The sequence below is a fragment of the Scyliorhinus torazame genome, chromosome 6 (assembly GCF_047496885.1).
Source record: "Scyliorhinus torazame isolate Kashiwa2021f chromosome 6, sScyTor2.1, whole genome shotgun sequence".
In the NCBI taxonomy this organism is placed as follows: Eukaryota; Metazoa; Chordata; class Chondrichthyes; order Carcharhiniformes; family Scyliorhinidae; genus Scyliorhinus; species Scyliorhinus torazame.
Window position 1 is genome coordinate 139756014 of NC_092712.1, and position 9191 is coordinate 139765204.

Genomic DNA, 9191 nt, shown 5'->3' on the forward strand with positions numbered 1-9191 from the left:
TAAAAATTTTCTACGTAACCGTGAACTGGAGCTCGTGGGGTCCCCTGATATCGTTCATCTCTAGCTCCATTCTTCCATTACGCCAAGCCACCAATGGCTGCAGTTCACCAGATTGGTCCGTCTGCCGAATTTTAACTTTGTCACTGCCATCATTATCTTCAAATTTTCAGCACTCTGGTACCATGTGTTTGGTGTTCGATGACTAGCAAGGAATGTACCAAATGACTTGACTTCTCCAAACCAGGATCTTTATTGAATCACACATGTTAAGAGAACAATCTGTTGTGCTCACTTCGGCAGCACATATATTAAAATTGGAACGATACAGAGAAGATTAGCATGGCCCCTGCGCAAGGATGACACGCAAATTCGTGAAGCGTTCAAAAAAAAAAGATAACAATCTGTTACAGAACAAGTTATCATGGAGTTTCTTTGTACTCCTCTGGAACTACTCTTGAACGACTGTCCACTTATTAGTCATATAACCATCTGTTCATGGCCAGATATGCACCCACTTATATTGGAGGGTCTAGTTACATGACCACTGTCCTGAGACTGCAAGGTGTGTCTGTACTGCCACCTGCTAGTTGGAGGTCGCACCACCAGCCACCTATGGTATTGTTTGCAGGCATATCACCACAGGGTGTGCACCATACTTTGTTTCCTGAAGACAATGATCAGCTTGTTAGTTTTGCTGAGGTTGAGGGAGAGATTGTTGTCATTACACCATGCCACTAGATTCTCTATGTCCCTCCTGTACTCTGAATCATTGTTGTTCGAGATCCAACCCACTACGGTCGTGTCATCAGCAATCTTGTAGATGGAGTTGCAGCCAAATTTTGCCACACAATCATGTGTGTATAGGGAGTATGTTAGGAGGCTAGGTTCGCAGCCTTGGGGGACCCCCATCCTGTGGACAAGACCCACTTACACAGCCAACCCAGGGCCAACGTCTGAGAGGTGGGAGGGGGTGCTGTGATAGTGGGAAAGAGTGGAAGTTTAGGGGGAAGGTGGAGTAAAGGAAGTTGGATAGGGAAGGGATGAGCGGGTATGGGAAGGGGTTTCATTTTGAAGTGGGAAGGGAGAAGGAGAATAGAGAGGTGGGACAGGGTAATAGAGCTGACAGTGGCCAAGCCCCTTAGTTGACAAATCGGGAGGTGATGAGATTGTCCTTGTGCAGCGGCCCTGGATCACACATTGGGTGGCTTTCTGTGCCAACCTGGGCTCCATGCCCAGTTCGCCCTAGTCACCCTCCTCATCCTCCTCATCAGATAAGGCCTGGCGTTCTTCCTCTTCCTCCTACATGTCACCCCTCTGCTGCGTGATGTTGTGAAGGCACAGCAGGCCAGCACAATGTTCAGGCCCTCAGTTGCTGAATGGGCATCATTATAATGGATCTCCATGTCGGCCTCCAGACAGATGTCATCAGCCATGACCTCAACGGGTAAGTCTTGTCCCACAAGAGCCAACCCCTCACCCGAGGGAGCACCTCAAAGGTGCCGGGAATGTCAAAAAGTGCCAGGATGTAAGTACCGTACACGCTGATTGGGTATCGGGTGCAGATGTACATGATGTGTCGCTGGTTGTCGCACACCAACGGTGTGCTTGGAGTCAGCTCATGCTCCCGAGGGGTGGGCTAGCTGACAGTGTCACTGGTGAGGTCTCTGCTCTGAGGGGGGCAATGTGCCAGGGTGGGTGCCAAAGACCACTGTGCATATGTCCTTCGTTTGAGGTGAACTCTGTTGTTCCCCTGCATCCCCTGTAGTGGATTTGTGCTTCTGATGAGTGAACTGAGGAGGGTCAGCACCTGGTGTGCCACTGATTGAGCTTGGCCACACCCATCCAGTTGATGATACAGCTGGGGTCTGAGGGTTCCCAGAGTGGCGGCCTGGGTGGGTTCTCAGATGACCAGAGGCTCTGTGAACATTTACAGGTCACGTGATCAGTCAGCAGTGTGAGCAGCCAGGAGCCTGAAAGTAGCACCAAAGGAGTGCGTTTAAAACACGTAATGCAGCAATGTCGGTCTGAGCCAGGCCATCCCGATCCCGAGAGGGATAGCCTGAGTGTAATGACCTCCAATTGGCATTATTGGTTGGCCAATTCGAGTATGAGCTCCCTCAATGATAGCTCATTGAGGGGGCCCATATAAGCACCTGTGTAGGCTTTGTGAGGCAGTCTTAAATTGACTGGAATGCTAGCAGCACTGTTTGGAGCTGCTCTTGTATATAAGTTATTGCAAATAAATACCGGTGTAGTGATGGAACCCCTGCCTCCTGTGGATTATTACACTGAGTCTACGGTGTTGGCACCAAGTCATTCCCCGCTACTCCCCCTGGCCCAGGCATCTACCGCCAGCAAGCCCGACAATTTTGGAGAATTTTTAAGAGTTTTCTTCCCTTCTCGCTCCTCTCAACAGCCATGGTGCCCAGGCCGCACTTGTAAATACTTGTTCCAATTCGCACCAGTGACCTCTGCCGAAGAGGGGTGGAGTGGTGCAGAGAGGTAGAGCATGAAGTATCCAACCACCAGTGATAGCAAATGTCTGCATGGGTTTCCTCCGGGTACTCTGGTTTCCTCCCACAAGTCATGAATGAAATGCTTGTTAGGTGAATTGGACATTCTGAATTCTCCCTCAGTGTACCCGAACAGGCGCCGGAGTGTGGAGACTGGGGATTTTCACAGTAACGTCATTGCAGTGTTAATGTAAGCCTACTTGTGGCACCAATAAAGATTATTATTATTGTGAAGTGTCCTACCGCTAGTAATATTAACATCCATGCAAATGGCATTGAATATTGCGACCAGCGAGGGATCGGACCATGGTGTCGGAATTGGCGCGCCAGGCGCAAAACAGACTTTTAAAATTTCACGCAATCCCCCGCCCGATCACGATTCTTGCTTCTGACGTTGCGAAGTGAAGAATCCAGCCTCTTGTTTTTTTAAAAAATTGATTCAAGGGATGTGGGCTGGCCTCTTTCAGAAGTGTCAACTACATTTCTTTGGGTCTGGAATTATACATAGGCCGGGCTAGGTAAGGACATCAAATTAGTGAACTAGATGGGTTTTTACCACAATCGACAATGGTTTCATGGTCATAGAATCATAGAACCCCTACAGTGGAGAGGGTGTACATTCGGCCCATTGAGTCTGCACCGACCCTTTGAATGAGCACTCCACCCATGAACACCCCGCCCTATCCCCTTAACCCCATAACCTAACCCGCACATCCCTGGACATTGAGGGGCCAAACCACCTAACCCGCACATCTTTGTTCTGTCAGAGGAACCAGAGCACCTGGAGGAAGCCCACGGGGAGAAAGTGCAAAGTCTGTACAGACAGTGACCCAAGCCGGAATTGAACCTGTCTCCATGGTGCTGTGAGGCAGCAGTGCTAACCAGTGCGCCACCATGCCATCATCATTAGACTTTTAATCGCAGGCTCTTATTGAATTTAGATTTCACCATCTGCTGTGGTGGGATTCGGATCCAGGCCCCCAGAGCAATAGCCTGGGTCTCTGGATTGCTAGTCCAATGACAATATCACCATGCCACTACCTCTCCTTGTTGAAATGGTGGTTGCTCATTTGAGTGAGAATGTGAATGTTATCAAGCTAGTTGATCAAGAGAGCATCATAGCTTTCCACTCATGTCCACACCCGATGCTCCTACATTCTCACATTTTCCAGGAGTCATGGGTGGGATCATTGGCTTAATTTTCTATTCCTCCCTCGTCTGGTGCTTCTAATCTGATTTATAGTGCTTCCGCTCCTGGGTTAGTATTTTACACAGGAGAACATTTAAATCAATTTAGGCTTGAACAGTAGACTGTGACCACCCAAATTTTGAAACATTTGTCCAAATTCAATGTCTGAAAACAAAATTGATGGTGCTTTGTGTGATAAGCAACCTCCCTGGATCTCTAAGGAGTTTTTTTGGATAGATCTTCTGACTAGACCACCAGAGTACTTGGACCTTCTCCCTTAACACCCCAGGCACTGGGAGTTGGACACCAGACACATTTCAGAAACTTTTTGTTTTAGAGGTTGGGAAAAATTCTAAATCTGTAACTGTAGATGCTTGGCACTCACGAATAACAAATGGAATTTGACAGAAAAGCTGCAAATCCAAATGCTAGCTCTGGTTTTATTTGACGGGATCCACAAATGACTTTTCTCTTTCTGTTTGATTATAGTTTATGGAGAAACTTGCAGCAGCTGCATGCATCACTTCACCCGAAGACCGCATCGCCTTATATAAATTTCCCAGTCACTCTGTCTGAATTGCATCCAGTAACCTCTGGCCTATTTACTGGTGCACTGCAGTCATGTTAACAAATGAACAGATAGCTGGAATGATGGTCGACTGACATCAACAGGCATCAGCAGTAGAAAGGAAAAGATTTACAAAAAAGTCCAGTGTACTAGCCTAAAAATTAAAAATAAGAATGGGTTTTAAGGGTTCCAACGGAAACTGATTCAGACATGACTTTACTGATTTCAGGAATTGTTTAAAACATCTGCATGAACGAAAGCACAGGAGCCTGTCCAAAGAAGGAAAACTGCAATGCTTCTGTCACTCAGCTATGTGCTGTAATCCTGAACCATTTGAACAGTTTAAGTAGCATTGGTGAGGGCAAGAAATGTACAAACTGACCAATGTTGTTGCGAAATAGAAGTGGAGAAGTTAGATTTACAACTGGTTGATAGGATTCCCTCTGAAGGGTTCTGGGAGACGTGGGGCAAACACTAAATAAAAGTTTATTTTCCCTCTCCCATCCTCCGCAAAGCATCTTTTACAAAAGGCATAAGAATAATGCTGAATAATAACAGGACTATAAAGTGGAAAGATATCAAAAAAATGTTAGACTTGAAGTAATCACTGTGGTTATTCAGTCATGCCGTCTGCATCACATGCCACTAGCACAAGTAAATGTGCAAAATCTGACAACAGTTGAATTCTTCAGTGCTGGAACGTGGTAAACATAAGAGTTAAATAGTTGCAGTCCTTTCATTGTTGAAGCAAAGCAAGGAATTTGTTGTATGAATGGAGAGATTCTGGAGGTAACAGCTGCCTTGTCTTCACCATTATTATTTCTGCTATTGGAATGGCTTACAATTAGGAACAGCATTTGGCCATTTGTATGCACAGCAACAATTTACACAAAAATGCAATTGTAATCTGTGCAGCTTGTATGGCCTGCTCACTGTTATGTGCACTTTGAATTCCTCAGCATTTCTTCTGTTTGCGTAATAAGGTGACTTCTACTTAACAAGATTGGATAACATGAAACTATTTAAGATGTTGACTCTCTTTTAAGAGATCAGCTTCAAAATTATTGGTCTTGAGAGCCTCAAGGGAGTACCAGATGTCAAAGTCATTCCCCCCCAAAATTATGACGTTCATGTCAAATGCTGCCGATAGTACTGGCGCACATTGTATTGTCGCAGCATCATGCAGAATCTGATGTAACAATTCATAGAATCACTAAAGTGCAGGAGGCCAGTTGGCCCATTGTGTCTGCACCGACCCTCTGAAAGAATACCCGACCAAACCTGCGTCGCCACCCTATCCCCGTAATCCAACTCGCCATAGTTCCTTAAACAGCACCTTCCAAACCCACGATCACTACCATCTCGAAGGACAACAGCAGCAGATACCTGGGAACCCCTCAACCTGGAGGTTCCCCGCCAAGTCACTCACCACCCTGAGTTGGAAATATATCGCCGTTCCTTCACTTTCACTGGGGCAAAATCTTGGAACAATCTCCCTAACAGCATAGTGGGTATACCTACACCTCAGGGACTGCAGCAGTTCAAGAAGGCAACTCACCACCACCTTCTGAAGGGCAACTAGGGATGAGGGGCAATAAATGCTGGCCTAACCAGTGACACCCACATCCCGTAAATGAATAAAAACATTTTTTTAAAATCCCACCTAACCTTTGGGACAATAAGGGGCAATTTAGCATGGCCAATCTACCAAATCTGCACATCTTTGGACTGTGGGAGGAAACTGGAGCATCCCGAGGAAACCCACGGGAAGAAGGTACAAACTCCACACAGACAATGACCTAAGACTGGAATGGAACCCGGGTCCCTGGTACTGTGAGGCAGCAGTGTTAACTACTGCGCCATCGTGCCGCCCCTATTTATTTAAAGATGGTTATTTGAAGCAGCATTTTTTGACATCTGTTGCACACCATCACTAAGGTCACCTATTTCTAACTTCTTAATATCGCATGACATTGCCTCTGCTTCAGTTCATTCGCTATCGAAACTCTCATCCATGACTTTCTTACCGATAGATTTGCTGATACCAATGTAGTCCTAGTTGGCCTCCTACATTCAACGCTCTGTAATTTCGTGGTCATCGAAATTCTGCTGCCATCATGTCCTTATTCACCCCATGACATGTTCATCCATCAACCCAGTCCTTGCTGAAATACATTGGCTCCTACAGTCCAGCAACAAAATTCTCAACTTTGTTTTCAAGTCCTTTCATGACCTTATCCCTCCCTCTCTCTGCAATCTCCTCCAGCCCCACAATGCTCAAAGATATATTTGTTATGTCTAATTCTGGCCCCAGTTTTCATCCCTCCACATTGACTGCCGGCGAGTTGACCTAATGATTGTCCCAGAATTTCCGATCTCCGTGGCATTGCACAGGAATTGCCTGAGTAGTTTAAACTTCCGATGGACAATTCCCCTGCACTGGGAACCATCTAATATTCTGATTTAAATCTGAGACTTCAGGTGGTTTCAGCACACTTGGCAGGATAGTTGCCCAGGAAATATTTGAAGAATTAAAACTACTTCTAAATCCTGGGTTAACTATCGTACTGATGTACCCAATACCACCCCCTCCCCCCCCCCCCCCCCCCCCCCCACACACACACACACACTTCCCCACTCCTCCACTGGTCCCCCTGACTATTCGCACCACCCGACTACCCCTCGCCAACTATCCTCCTGACTAAAGCCCTACCCCGAAGATTACCCTCCCAAACCCCAACTATTCTCCCACTCCCTGACAACCTGCTGGACTACCCTTCCAACCTCTCCACTATCCTCACACCACTCCCCAACTATCCTTTGACTATCCTCCACCCGCCAACTACCCACGCAGCCCAGCTGACCACCTTCTGACTACACCTCAACTACCTTCCCCAACCCCTGACTCCCCCCCACCCCCAACTAACCACGCAACCCCCTCGACCTACCCTACTCACCTGACTGACAAACCCGACACACCCGACTCATCGCACCCCATCACAGAATCACGGAATTACAGAACATACCGTGCAGAGGAGGCCTTTCAGCTCATCGAGCCTGCACCGACATATGAAAACCCCCTGATCTACAAACCTAATCCCATTTGCCAGCACTTGGCCCATATAGCCTTGTATGTTATGATCTGCCAAGTGCCGGGGTGGCACGGTGGCACAGTGGTTAGCACTGCTGCCTCATGGCGCTGAGGACCCGGGTTCCGCCCAGCCCCGGGTCACTGCCCGTGTGGAATTTGCACATTTTCCCCGTGTTTGTGGGGATCTCGCCCTCACAACCCAAAGATGAGCAGGCTCGGTGGATTAGCCAAGCTAAATTGCCCCTTAATTGGAAAAAGACAGAATTAGATAAGTTTCTAAAAAAAAAAAATCTGCCAAGTGCTCATCCAGGTACTTTTTAAAAGGCTGTGAGGCAACCTGCCTCTCCCACCCTCCCAGGTAGTGCATTCCAGACCATCACCACCATTTGGGTAAAAAGGTTTTTCCTGACATCCCCCCTAAACTTCCTGCCCCTCACCTTGAACTTCTGTCCCCTCGTAACTGACCCTTCAACTAAGGGGAACAGATATCCCTATTTACCCTCTCCATGCCCCTCATAATCTTGTACATCTTGATCAGATCGCCCCTCAGTCTTCTCTGCACCATCGAAAACAACCCAAGCCCAACTAAACTCTCTTCATAAGTTAAATGTTCCATCCCAGGCAACATACTGCTGAATCTTCTCTGCTCCCCCTCCAATGCAATCACATCCTTCCAATAATGTGGCGACCAGAGTTGCACACAGTTCTCCAGCTGTGGCCTCAGCAAAATTTTATACAACTCCAGCATGACCGCCCTGCTTTTGTAGTCTGTGCCTCAGTTGACAAAGGCAAGTGTCCAAAATGCCTTTTGCATCACTCTTCTGCTTTCAGAGACCTATCGACATACACACCAAGGTCTCTTTCTTTTTCGGAACTTCCTAGTGTCATGTCATTCATGGAATACTTCCTTGTCACACTTTTCCTTCCAAAGTGTATCACCTCACACTTTTCAGGGTTAAATTCCATCTGCCACTTTTCTGCCCATTTGACCATTACATCTATCTCTTCCTGAAACCCAAGACACTCAACCACCTGGCCAATCTTTGTGTCATCTGCAAATTTACTGATCCTACCACCCACACAGTTGTCTATGTCATTTATATAAATGACAAATAATAGGGGACCCAGCACAGATCCCCGTGGTACACCTCTGGACACTGGCTTCCAGTCACTAAAGCAGCCGTCTGTCATCATCATCTGTCCTCCCACAACTAAATCAATTTTGAATCCATCTTACCATGTTACCCTGTATCCCATGTGCATTTGCCTTCTTTATAAGTCTCCCATGTGGGAACATGTCAAAGACTTTGCTGAAATGCATGTGAACTATGACAACTGCACTACCCTTCTTTACATACCTGGTCACATGCTTAAAAAATTTAATAAATTTGTTACGCATGACCTCCCTCTGACAAAGTCATGCTGACCATTCCTGATTAAACCTTGCCTCTCCAAGTGGAGATAGATTCTCTCCTTCAGAATTTTCCGCAATAGTTTCTCTATCCCTGACGTGAGACTCGCTGGTCTAGTTTCCTAGCTTATCATAGGGGCTAGTTTAGCACAGTGGGCTAAACAGCTGGCTTGTAATGCAGAACAAGGCCAACAGCATGAGTTCAATTCCCGTACCGGCCTCCCCGCAAGGCGCCGGAATGTGGCGACTCGGGGCATTTCACAGTAACTTCATTGAAGCCTACTTGTGACAATAAGCGATTATTATTATTACAATTGTTTTGAAATAGTGGAACCACATTAGCTGTTCTCCAGTCCTCTAGCACCTCCCCCATGGAGAGAGGGGAAATAAAAATTTAGGTCAGAACCCCTGCAATCCAC

General features: G+C 46.8%; 1 non-coding gene across 1 annotated transcript; it reads left to right on the forward strand.

Moving 5' to 3' along the window:
• The first annotated feature begins 284 nt into the window (after positions 1-284).
• Positions 285-391, forward strand: LOC140425912 (U6 spliceosomal RNA). Its single transcript, XR_011948066.1, has one exon. It is a non-coding gene; the product is annotated as a U6 spliceosomal RNA (small nuclear RNA).
• Positions 392-9191: the final 8800 nt, after the last annotated feature.